At 41.2% G+C, this 13375-nt stretch overlaps 1 protein-coding gene and 1 pseudogene across 6 annotated transcripts in view; one reads left to right on the top strand and one right to left on the bottom strand.

Moving 5' to 3' along the window:
* Nucleotides 1-13375, top strand: part of LTBP1 (latent transforming growth factor beta binding protein 1) — a 410698-nt gene that overhangs the window by 77953 nt on the left and 319370 nt on the right. The gene's annotated exons all lie outside the window — the stretch shown is intronic.
* LOC125163181 (uncharacterized) lies at nucleotides 6983-7132 on the bottom strand (annotated as a pseudogene).

Here is a 13375-nt window from a genome sequence, read left to right as displayed (position 1 = left end):
ATGTTTTCACGTGCTTATTTGCCATCTGTAGATTTCCTTTGAAGTGTCTTTGGTTCTTTTGCCATGTTTTTAATTGGGCTGTTTGCTTTCTTGTTATGACTTCTTTTTTGTTTTTTTTTCCCCCTTTAACAGGACTTCCTTTTCAGGGATTTGTTAATTAGGTTTTTCAGGGCATTTGATATAAACACTTTATAAAGTGCTTCAAAGAAGATGCTCTAGGAGTGGTGGCCAAGGAAAACTAAGATGGACTTTGGTTCCGACGGGGGCAGGAGCAGTGAGGATGTGCTTTCCTCAGTGTGGTTTTGAAACAGGAGGACAGAAAAAAGGGAGAGAGAGGAAAGAGCCAGAATGCACAGGAGGGATTTTGATCCTCGGTCTTAAAAGGCAAACAGGGGTTTGTTTGGCTGCCAGTGGAAGCTGGGAGGGTTAGAAATGCCAAAGGGATGGTTTACTCTGAAAAAAAGCAGTTGAACAACAAGAAGAACTGTCCATCCTTTTCTGCCCAGAACTGGGTGAGGCCGAACCAGTGCGAGGTTGCTACCACTGGGCAATGAGGTCACATTATTTTGTAACCTAGAGTGAGCAAATACTGAATACTTTAAGGAAGGGTAAGAATTTACCCCTAGATAGTGACAATAGGTATGTATTTTCAGCATCTGTCCTGGTACGTTAATGGTTTTTTCTTTAAACAAAACTACCCTTTGGCTTATATGTGAACTTCTGGGAAGGAATCTGTGAGGCTGAATGAAGCACTCGTTACTTGTCACCTGACCTGCAGGCCCTGTGACATTGGAAAAACCAACCAGGTGTCTTGTCCTAGGGTTTCAAGGCCATTGGACCCCAGCCCCCAGTGTTGTCTACACATTGTGGTGTGTGTATTTTTGGGGGGAGTGGTGACATGACTTCTTTGAGGCTCACGGAAAGCTTATAATTCCCAGTGGCAGTGAATCTCTGTTCCAGAGGGCATGCTTGTTGGCACATTGGCTGTGGGAATGGCATTGCCGATGCTCCTTGTCTCAGCTTGAAAATATTACGGCAGGAAGTCCTGCGTCAGATGATACTAGGTATACATTAAAGTAGTGGGATTGAGCCCAGAGTCTTTTCTGCTCTTGGAGGAGCAGCTTTGATTCCCTTCCTGACATAATTAACCATTGGTCAAGAAAAAACTTTTTTCATGTATTAAAAGTACCCCAGATAATCTGTGTTCCCGATTATGTCATTATAATTATTTATGTATATATGTATGCACATATATATATGTGTATATGTATATGTGTATATATATATGTGTGTATATACATGTATATAAAGCTATACTGTTTATTAGAAAATAAACCCAGCTACTAGGGTGGGCTGAATTTATGCACTGTACCATGCTGTTTGTTGGAGAAGACAAAACAGGGTAAAACATTGCTGGAAGATAAGGGCCCTTTAAGCAGAGCATGAAGCAAGACAGCTGCTCAGGCTGGGGTGGCAGGTGTTGGCTGTGGATGGGGGAGTAGTAGTTGATAGGCCAAAAGGGGAGGAAGTATAAGGAGAGATTGGGCCGAGCATGCTTCACCTGGAGTATTCCTGTCGGGGGGCGGGTGGAGGGGGGGAATAGATGTAAGTGGGGTTGAAAATGCAGCATGGGTGAAATGCTGGTTTGGAAAATGTATCTGGTGGTGGATGGCCAGGTGTGTTGTAGAGCAGGCAAAGGGGCAAAGGTCATGTGATTCTACTGATTCATAGACTCTGGATTCAATGTATAAATTTTTGCTTCATTTCTTAAAAATAATTTTCTAAATGTTCAGAAGGAAAGGTGTACTTGGACTTCTTATTAAGTAGGATTGTTAAAGGAAAAAAACAATTTTCTGTTTTTAAACTACAAGGAGTGAACCCTGAATAAGTTACGGACTGTAGTTACCAGGCACCATCAGGGAGTGGTAGATTCAGAAGGGTGGTAAAGAGAACAAAAAAGCAGTCAGGAATTGAGAAGCAGCTGAGGATTGCAGGTGGCGAGTGGTGTTGGTGGAAAGAGATTGAGCATTTATTCAGCAGAAGGAGGTGTATGACCGTAATTGAACCCATTCCTTAGGGTACAGCCAAGTGCTGGCAGGAAAGACAGAACCAGAACCGTGAAAAGATTTTGCAGTGCAATACCTGTCTTCCAGAATCCTCCTGGAGAAGAACAATATTGTCGGTTCTACGAGTAACTGGGTTAGAAGTAGCTTTGACAGTGAAAATCTTGGCCTGACCCATTGATGTCTGTAGCAGCACTTTCCAAAAGTAAGGTGCTCACACTCCAGACCTGTAGAAGATACTCCACTGGGATGCAAGAAAACAAAGCAGTAGAAAACAAAGCAGTAGACGTTCTGCTTATATTTACTTCTGTCTAACGGTAGGAACTGTACTTTACATAATAGTCAGTCTGCACATTGCCCTGGTTCCTTCGGCACATGAAGGTCAGCAGCCCCAGGGCATTTCAAGAGAAGAGCGTGGGTTCTGCTGACAAGGGCGACTGACTCTGTATGGAGGTTTACCTCTACCCGATTAAGTAGATTTCCAGATTACAGCATCTTAAGTAGTCAGAAAATCTTACAGCACATTACAGTGGCATGGGGAGTGATCCTTATAATCTTTGGTACCACAGAAACTAATGGGAGCAGATTACCTAAAGGAGTTGTTGAAGACGGATTAGGAATTGTTTTTGTAAAGGCAGGCATTTTGGCCTTTCAAGTGATACTTGGCTGTCGTATTGCTGCCCCGCAGGTACTTGAAAAACGAATGCATATAATCTGCTTCCAAAATAGAGATGATAAATTAATGAATAAGGAAGTAGGTGTTTTCTTTTAACGATCATGTGCTACAGAAAGGACACCTAGAAAATAAGTGTGTGGACACACTTTGATTGCTAAACGATTTTCATTGCAGAAAGCGGTAGCTGTTGTGTCATGTAAACTCATTCCTTTATACTTGAAAATCTTCAACTAAAATCATGCAAAGGGTTTCAAACTCAGTGAAGATTTTTGTCAAAATGGAACATTTTCCAATTAGTTTGCAAGACCAACTGACTGAAAGGGAAAATGGAAAGTTCCTAATTTTAGTAAAGAAGCCTTTGAATAATTAGTGTAGGAGACTGAAACTGGAGAATTAAGACTTTAAGAATAGTTCTGCTGTTTGGACCCAGGTGTCTATGTGAGGTGTCTTTTTTAAGCTAGACCAGATAGTGGAGGTAGATATTGAAATACACTGTCCTTAGAGTGTTTCAAAGGTTTGATTCTATCATAAGGTGTTAAACTGAGATTTAAGAAAACAAAATAAAACAAAAAAACCAAACGAAACACATTTGGTGGCAGAGTCATTGAAAGAAGAAGTGTTTTTAGTGGAAAAACAAAAGGATTAAGAATAACAGAATTAGTTTTGAATTTCTTAATTTCATCTTTATCCCTGCCTTGCAAATTTATATTTTTGAGTATGTGTTAAATGTGCTTGTAAATGCAGTAGGGAGTGTGTATTGGGGGTTGGACTGAAGTTTTTTTTTACTTCTGGTAGGTATATGATTCTTAATTTTTTAAAAATGTTTATTTTTGAGAGAGAGGGAGAGAGAGAGAGAATGAGAGAGACAGACAGAGTGTGAGTGGGGGAGGGGCAGAGAGCGAGGGAGACACAGAATCTGAAGCAGATTCCAGGCTCTGAGCTGCCAGCACAGACCCTGATGCGGGGCTCAAACTTAAGAACCATGAGATCATGACCTGAGCTGAAGTCGGATGCTGAACCAACTGAGCCACCCAGGTGCCCCTGATACGGTACATGATTCTGAAAGTTGGGAGGCCAGTGGTCCATAGAAGGAGACCCGCTGGGATCTTTCTTACGAAATCATCCTGGTCTCTGTGGGATTGGGGGATGTTTCAGGGATTCGAGTCTCTTGCGCCCTGGAATGGTAGCCTCAGTGGTGGGGGAGGAAGAAGGACTGGCGGCATTCCTGGGGGACTGAGTGGGGGGGTCTGTTCATTTGCACTGCCTGAGTTGGGCTGTGGGGAGGGTGTGGTCCTACTGAAGGAGGCAGGACCGTGTCCTGCTGGCGAGGTCCTGGCACCCTGGAGGACGGGAGGAAATGCCTTGCGGAGGCTCTCTGCCTGGCCTGTTTGGGTTTCCATCTCTGGCAGAAACGGTTTTGATCATGAATTCTGTCTTCAGAACAGCACTGTCCAATAGTAATAGAATGTGAGCCACATGTCTAATTTTAAATTTTCTAGTAGTTACACTAAAAGGTAAAACAGATGAAGTTATTCAATAACATTATTTAACTAAAAATATCCAAATACCATTTCATTGTGTAATCAATATAAAATATTAATGAGATTTTTTTTCCTCCCATGCTGAGTTTTAAAAACGACTGTTTGGTTTATACTTACAATGCCTCGGTTGGGATTAACCATGTGTTCAGTGCTCATTAGCCAGTGCTGGTGCAGCTTTAGAACATCGATCAGAAATGTTACAGCAAAGTTAGAAGAAATCTGCACATCATCTAGCTTGTGGGTTTGGAGACCTGGCTGGCTTCAGGATTTTCTCTTATCCCCCATTTTTTTTGCAGTAAGGTCTGTGCCCAACATGGGGCTTGAACTCAACCCTGAGATCAAGAGTTGCATGCTCTACTGACTGAGCCAGCCAGACACCTGTCCACCCTCCATTTTTTAACAGTTGGAGTCCTGTATATTTTTAGAGTACACGTAATGGTTAAGGGATTTGAACACTTGTGGATAGCCAGTGTGCAGGTGACTTGTCTGTGGCTTCTGGAATCTCCCGTTTTATTCCAGGTCGGGTGGGGAAAGACTGAGATGCTACCTTTTACCTTTTGACAGGGACTCAACGAAGAGAGGTTGTCCTGCATATAAGGTCATGGAGATGATGTCTCTGAACCTATATTGTCACCTGACTGTTGTCCAGGTGATGTGGCAGAGCTTACGTCCTGGGGGGAAGGCCCTAGACTCAGAAAGAAGATTTGGCTTCAGGTTTCTACTTTGTTCGACACCAGCTTTATCATCTGGGCAAATCCTTAGGCTTCTTGGTGAGGTTTCCTCAGCTGGAAAGTGAGCGTGGTCATTCGTCATGGTGTGATGGTCAAGTCTGAGTTAAGGATGAGTGCTGGAAAAAGTGCTGTTAGAAACCGCAAAGCTCTTGGGGCGCCTGGGTGGCTCAGTCAGTTGAGCGCCCAGGACTTCATCTCAGGTCATGATCTCGCGGTTCAAGAGTTCAAGCCCTGAGTCCGGCTCTGGGCTGACAGCTGAGAGCCTGGAGCCTGCTTCGGATTCTGTGTCTTCCTCTCTCTCTGCCCCTCCCCTGCTCACACTTTGTCTCTGTCAAAAAATGAATAAACATTAAAAAAAATAAAACAAGTTCAAAAGCCTTCTGAGAATGGAGAGGCAGTTGGGGGAGCCGTCCCATCCTAACTGTGGTGGTCCTGCCCTCTCTGAGATGGGGAATTTTCTAGAATGGGCCTGTGAAATAACTGTACCGTTCAGAGCTGGGTGTTGTGATGATTCATTTGCTGGCTAGACTGTGCCCGGGTTTTCAAAGCTTGTGTTGCCAAGTTGTGTGACGTGGGCAAGGCTGTGGTGGGTTTGCAGCCTTGGCCTTGTGCATGGTGTGCAACGGGGCCTGGAAAGCTGGTGCCTTGTAATAAAACGGCAGTCAAGGGGCACCTGGGTGGCTCTGTCGTGAAGCATCCGACTCTCGATTTTGGCTCATGGTTTGTCAGATCGAGCCCTGTGTTGGGTTCATGCTGTCGGCGTGGAGCCTACTTGGGATTCTGTTTTTCCTTTCTCTGCCCCTCCCCATGCACGTGCTTAAACTTAAGAAGAAAAAAAAAAGGCAGTTGATTTCTGCTCCCACATCTTGCTCCATCTCTTAGGCTTCCAACAATCTCAATCCTAGAAAGCTATCAACTCTCCCCAGGAAATGGAGAACCCAAAGAATTGGGCACATATTTTCATTTCCTTTTTAAATGATACAGTCTCTTTTCAAGTTTTACTTGAATATCGATTCATGGTTTGCATAAGCTGTTTGAATTTTAAACATGTATGTACAAAGCTTGGAGTTCCAATTTTACCTAAGTGATTGTTAGGGGTGCAGCCTGGTCTCACACCTGTGTGACAGGCTGGTGAGGACTTCCTTGTGCTTGTCTGTCAAGAACCATGAAACTTCAGCCAGGAACACGGCAGGTCTCTGGGTGTGCACTAGAGGGCTGTGCTATTGGAACTCTGATACATGAGCTCTCCCATTTCAAAATTGACTGATACATGCACGTGTGGTATTTGGGAAAACTTAAGGTGAAAAAGCTTTAGTACCATTGATTCTTTGAAAGAGGTGTTTGCTACTGTTCACTTCTGTGAACTATTTTTAATGTTTGTATCATCTAGCTAAAATTAAACTAGGGTCTTTAATCATATGTAAACATTGTCTAAGAGTGAATGGGAAAATTTTGGCAAAAATAAGCAAAACCCCCCCGTATTGAAATCTGGGAGAAATTGGGTTTAAAAAACCCCATATAGCTAATGTCTAATATTATGTGAGAAAGTAAAAAACCTGATTTACCATTTGTCAGACCAGTTAAAAAAATTTTTTTTTAATATTTATTTATTTTTAATTTTTTTTTAAAATTTTTATTTTTTTATTTATTTTTGGGACAGAGAGAGACAGAGCATGAACGGGGGAGGGGCAGAGAGAGAGGGAGACACAGAATCGGAAACAGGCTCCAGGCTCCGAGCCATCAGCCCAGAGCCTGACGCGGGGCTCGAACTCATGGACCGCGAGATCGTGACCTGGCTGAAGTCGGACACTTAACCGACTGTGCCACCCAGGTGCCCCTTAATTTTTTTTTTTAACGTTTATTTATTTTTGAGACAGAGACACAGCATGAACGGGGGAGGGGCAGAGAGAGAGGGAGACACAGAATCGCAAGCAGGCTCCAGGCTCTGAGCCATCAGCCCAGAGCCCGACGCGGGGCTCGAACTCGCGGACTGCGAGATCGTGACCTGAGCTGAAGTCGGACGCTTAACCGACTGAGCCACCCAGGTGCCCCTAATATTTATTTTTGAACTGATAAGAACAGACACTACACTTGATCTTAGCCAAAAGGCCGAAAAGTGATTAATACTTATTTTTGAGAGACAGAGACAGAGCATGAGCTGGGGAGGGGTAGAGAAAGAGAGGGAGACGCAGAATCCAGAGCATGCTCCAGGCTCTGAGCTGTCAACACAGAGCCCGATGTGGGGCTCGGACTCACCAACCACAAGATCAAGACCTGAGCCAAAGTCAGACACTAACTGACTGAGCCACCCAGGTGCCCCTGTCAAACCAGTTTTTTGACAATAAACTTATGTTGTCTTATGTAGAGCCAAGTTGTAGGACAAAACAGAAATGACATGCTAAGGGAAATTAGCTTATTGAGATACTAACAATAAATGTCTTTTTTTTTTTTAATTTTTTTTTTCAACATTTTTTATTTATTTTTGGGACAGAGAGAGACAGAGCATGAACGGGGGAGGGGCAGAGAGAGAGGGAGACACAGAATCGGAAACAGGCTCCAGGCTCCAAGCCATCAGCCCAGAGCCTGACTCGGGGCTCGAACTCATGGACCGCGAGATCGTGACCTGGCTGATGTCGGACGCTTAACCGACTGTGCCACCCAGGCGCCCCTAAATGTCTTTTTTTCTAAGTGTTATTTTAGAAAACAGCTTTGTTAATGGATTCCATGATTTTTTGGATTGCTTTCACTTTTGAAATTCCAGTCTCCTATTGAATTACTCCTCCTCCTCCATTTTCCCCCTTACCGTTGGGCCAGAAGGACTAGAAGGAGGAAGTGGTACATGGTCTACTTTTTCGAGGATGGGTATAAGAGGCAGATGTCCAGTGGTGATGTCAGTGGGCAACCATCTTGGGTAGGAAACTCACAAGAAAGCTTAAGCTACCTTTAATTAGGATTTAATCCTTAATTATCTTTAGGTGAGGCTAAGTTTTGCTGTCACAATCTCAATAACAATGTATTTATATCACAGTCTAGTGTGGAACAAGTGACTCGCTATGGCAGCTCTTCTCCAATAGTGAATCAAAGGCCCAGTGGATTCCATTTTGTGACTCCTCATATTGTGGTTCTTCATTTCGAACTCTGAGTTGAGGAGAAAGTAGGAAAGAGCGGGGAGAGGGATGGAGAAAGAGAGCTCTTGGAGATTCACATCCATGCTTTTTTTTTTTTTTTTTTTGATGATTTTTTTTTTTTGGATCTAATAACATGCCATACAATAATATGCCATACAATATTCCTGTGACAGGAGGTTGAGTAGTTCTTTCACTCTCATTCTCATGGGGAGAACTTAGTGGTCCTAACCTAAATCTAAGGATGGCTGGGAAATGGAGTCTCTCTGTGGGTCCAGTAAGGAAACAAAACAAAACAAAACATGGGCAAACATAATACTTTGTCACTGCTCCACTGAGTTTCTGTGACCTCCCCTTGACTCATGGGAAGCTCACGCTACTTTGTCCCACACTGATGGACAAGCAGGCTGTTTGCCTTATAGCCACCATCTCCATTCTGCCCAGTTGTGTGTTTTCTTCTCTCCTGTTCCAGCAGGTGTGGGGGAAGGGGCTCAGATCCCTCAGTGCATTGTGTAAGCAGACACCTGTCTGGGGAACAGTCGCCAATCTCCCTGTGTGGTGGGAAATCCCGAATTCAACAAGAGGTTCAATGGAACTGTCTTTCCTTGTTTGACCTTCAGAAAGACCCAGTTCCCCACAAGACTGTTGACGTGCTTATTCTCTTCTGTATCCTTTTCTCCTCTCCTTTACAGTTTGGGCTTGGAGTTGCAGGTGGGGGAAAGTGTGCCTAGTAGATACCTCTTGCATAGGGGAGTGGGGTTTCTTTTATAGAAAATCCTTGCAGAGGATTTTCTTTATAATTCCACAAAATCATGAGTTACCATAGAAACAGGTAACAATTCTGAATCTCTTCAAATGATTTTTCTTACGGGAATATCTACAAGATGCTAAAATATTTATTCAGTATATTTCAAAATTCCTTGTATTATTGGCATATTTTATTTCAGTGAGTTAATACAGAGTATGAGTTACCCTGTAGTAAATTTGATGCAGGTATTTTGATTTATTAATATTATACAAGCTTTATTTTGGAATAACTTTAGATTTATGGAAAAGTTGCAAGGATAATATAGGGACTTTGCATATACCTTTCACACTGGTGCTTAAGATGATTTAAGTTCATTTTAATGTACTGATTAAGAGTTTCTCTTAATGTTCATATATTGGACAACCATATTAAATTTGTCAAAACTAAGAAATTAACATTGGTGAACTGCTGTTAACTAAACTATAGCTTTTATTCTGATTTCACCACTTTTTTCACTAATGTCCTTTTTCTGATCCAAATCTGGTCCAGGATATTATCATTTGGCACTTAGTTGTCCTGTTTCCTCAATATCCTGTAATATATAACAGTTTTTCATTTTTCTTTTGTTTTTTCTAAACCTTGACACTTCTGAAAGTATTTTGTGGTATGTCACCCAATTTGGGTTTATCAGTGTTTTTTCACGATGAGATGGACTTACGGGTTTGGGAGAAAAATAGTGCAACGGTGAAGTGCCTTTCTCATCTCTTCAAATGAGGAGGTAGATGATAGAGACCATGGTATCACTGGTGATAATAATATTGACCACTTGCTAAGGTTGTGTCTCCCAGGTTTTGCTACTGGAAAATTATTATTCTCCCATTCCATCCTTTCTTATAAGTCACCAAGTACCATCCACACACAAGAGGTGGGGAATTAAGCTCTGCCTCTGGGGCTGTGAGAGGGGTGTGGTATCTTTGTGTTTTATTTGGAATTCTTTTGCAGTGAATACTTGTTTCCCCCATTTAATGATTCAGTCTCTTATTTATATTAGTTTAGTTTGATACTTATTCTTTAGGTTATATGATAATTATTGTTCAAATTATTCCACCTTTGGCCATTGAGAGCTCTTTCAAGTTGACTGTTGGGTACAAAGAAACCTAGGAATGTTTCCAGTTACTTGGACCTGGATAAATAGGGGCTTCTCCACTTCCTCAGTGGTAACTGTTACATGAGAAGCATGTTATGATCTTTGTAGATCAATAATACCCGTCTATAAGAAAGTATATAGAAACTTGGCAGTGTTTATGAAAGTCATAAGCATTTAGTAATATAATTAGCATTACAAGCTATTTCAGAGACTAATCCCTGCAAAAGACCATTGATAAAAGATTCTTAGGGGCTTAGAGGAAATTAGAAGAAACCACCCTACCTCCTCTGTTTTATAGATGAGAAATGAAAGCTTCCAAAGTTTAAGTGATTTGCCTACACAAAGCCAGGACTAAAACTCACTTCCAGGGCCTTATAAAGCTAGTTCTTTCCACTGAATCAAGCAGTTAGTCGTCCTCCTGTTTTTTGTTTTTCAAACATGAATACTCTGGAATATTTTGCAGATATAGAAACATAGTTGCTACATAATGATAAATACTACTGGAGGAAGAATTTTGCATGTTTTATATAGGCATATCAAGTTGATAGCTTGTACTAAAGAGCACCTTAAAAACAATTTATTGAATTTCATATTTTGATAAGGTTTTCAGCACAGAAAACCAATGTTCTGGGTCTTTTGGATATACTTTGATGTCAGAATTTCTGTTTAACTGGTACTAATTCAATTGCCCTGATTTTATTTTGAGCCATGTCCACTTTAGTATAAATGTAGCAGGAGAAAAAGCATTTCCTTTTATGCTCAGAAAGTGACATGGCGTGCGTGCATTGAAATGACAGTGCTAGAAGAAGATGGAGAATGTGTGGAACCAACCTGTTAATTTTATCTGCGGTTAATTCAGAGGTAGGTGTTTATCTTATTTTCACAGCCGTACACATTCACTGCCACTGGGTGTTATCCTTATGAGTGATTACCATTACGTTAACTTGGTCTTCCAGGAGGGGAAGGATGACGTGAATTTTGTTTTAAAAGGCAGCATTGGTTAGTACATTTAAGAAGTGTTTTGCCTATGCTAGTAAAAAGCTATACCATTATGTTGATGGATTTGCTACTTTGTGTCCTATTAAGTATAAAATGTGACCATATATTTTGGATTCCAGCTTCTTTTCTGGTTTGTTGAGCACACCGGTGCTTAAGACGATGATTTAAATTAGTTTTAATGCACTTGGGTAATCAAGCGTACAATGCTTTGAAGCCACTAGCAGAGAAAAAGAAGAGGGCTATTCCAGCCTTCCCCACTAATGAGACCCATAAATCAACAGAATGAACATGGAAACTTCAGGGAGCCTTGAGATCTAATTTCAAACACCTTAAAGTTAGGACTCCTTTTCTTGGGTTCAGACTTGCTGGGACCACAGTGCCTTAGGGTAATGGCTGAGCTGAAAAATCTGGGTATAAAGTGGAGAACTTCTATAGGAAGAAAGCGGCTGGGCCACATACTCTGACTCTTACCCTTCGGATTGGACAGGCTTGGGGTTATTAGGAGGTCTGGGCCTGAAGGAGTGGAAGAGTTTTCAGTATTGGTATTCATGTTCCAAACATAGATTATCTGAGAAATCATAACATGACTGCAAGAGGGAGAGCATTTTCCTTTCAGTGTATCATTATAGTGGGCTTTTGAAGCTAACTCTGCTGCAATAAATTTGGAGCATAAAAGCTTTTTGAGACAAAAGGAAGGAGCCTGAACTTTAGAGAATACATTGGACACCTCCCTAAAAGAACAGAGAAATGCCTTTTAGACTTCAGGTACATCTGTGGCAAATATGAAAGCAAGCTATTTCTAGGCCTCTGGCAGAGGAGACTGGTCGTTCACTGTGTTCTTAAAAACAAAGAAAATAGGCAAGAGGCATTTGGAATAAAAGATCCAAGGTTTCTAGATGTTGTTGGTTCAGGCAGTGTCAGAAACTCTTAGCTCTTCTCTTGCAAGCTGACTTTGGACTGTATACATAGACATATTTGAAATGGCAGACTCCACTCCCATGTATTTCACCCTGGTACTGGTCAAGTCTATGTGCCGGTGCATGATGGGATGAGAGTTTAGGACTCCAAAGTGGTGTTAGAAGTGAGCTGAGAAGAAATGACAGTGTCCTAGGGATGCTTTTTGTTTAATTTACCCCTTGAAAACGCACTGGAATCCTAGAGCACATGAAGGTACTTAATTCTAATAACTGTAGGACTATTTGCATACTAGGTAGGTTTCTGTGGATTTTAGTAATGTGTTGTCTTTGATCGTTACTGGGAACCATTTAACTACAAGGTGTAATGGCACAATTATTTTGCCATAAAAGTTTATGTTTTGATTTGGGCTGTGTGTAAATCATCTTAAAGAGTGGGTAGGGGTGTGTGTGTGTGTGTGTGTGTGTGTGTGTGTGTGTGTGTATGTGTGTGTATGTATGTATACTCTATGTATAGGAGCAGGCCTGGGTTGGGGTGGCTTTTAAATTGCTTACACTGAATTTAAAATTCTAGGTGTTGTTTTTTTTTTTTTTTTGTTTTTTTTTAGAAATACTATGATGGCTAAAATTGAAATATTTGTGGTCATTAAAAACAAAGCAATCAGAGAGAATGGATTATTTTCATATTCAAAAGAAAATTCAAAATCAGAAAGCCTTCTGGTTTTGAAATGAAAAGCACAATGTTTATATATTTTTTAAGACTCAGGTTTTATAGCTATTGGAATTTTCTTGCTTGGCAGGTTTTCTTTTTCTTTCTTTCTTTTTTTTTTAAACTAAAAATGACATTACTTAAAGTGTTTCTCTGAAATGTCTCTTGTAGACGTTGAAACAGAATTAACTGTAGCCTTGTACTTGATTATATCACATCAGATTGTAGAACAGTAAGGGTGTTTTGCCTGGTCCTGAGGTGGAGGAAGGTGTTAGTAGGGCTGTTCCTTTCACTTAGGGGGATAATGAGGGATAAAGTGATCAAAGTGGTTATGGAATATAATTTAATCTGTATTTATGAAAGACTTCATTTTCCTAACCAAGTATCTCATGGTGGTACTCACTGTGTGTTTTCAAGTCCCTTTTGTTTACTTGATTGTTTTCAGACTGAGATGCAGCTGTTAGCACTACATTTTACCCCTAAACACTCGAGCATACATATTATTAACTAGAGCTCAGTATTTATCGTTTTCTGTGTTTCCAATTACATGCACTGAAATGAACAAGTCTTACCTGTACCCATTGAAATTTGAGAAATGTATACACTCATGGAACCCAGATTCAATTGGGTGGAGAGCTTTTTAACCTTACCTAAGAATCCTGTCCGCCTTTTTCCACTCAGTCCTACCCTCTGCCCTAGAGACCTTGACTGTTCTGATCTTT

Source organism: Prionailurus viverrinus, chromosome A3 (genome assembly GCF_022837055.1).
Source record: "Prionailurus viverrinus isolate Anna chromosome A3, UM_Priviv_1.0, whole genome shotgun sequence".
Taxonomy (NCBI): domain Eukaryota; kingdom Metazoa; phylum Chordata; class Mammalia; order Carnivora; family Felidae; genus Prionailurus; species Prionailurus viverrinus.
The sequence above is the reverse complement of the archived record's forward strand: the minus strand, read 5'-3'. Positions and strand labels throughout refer to the sequence as shown.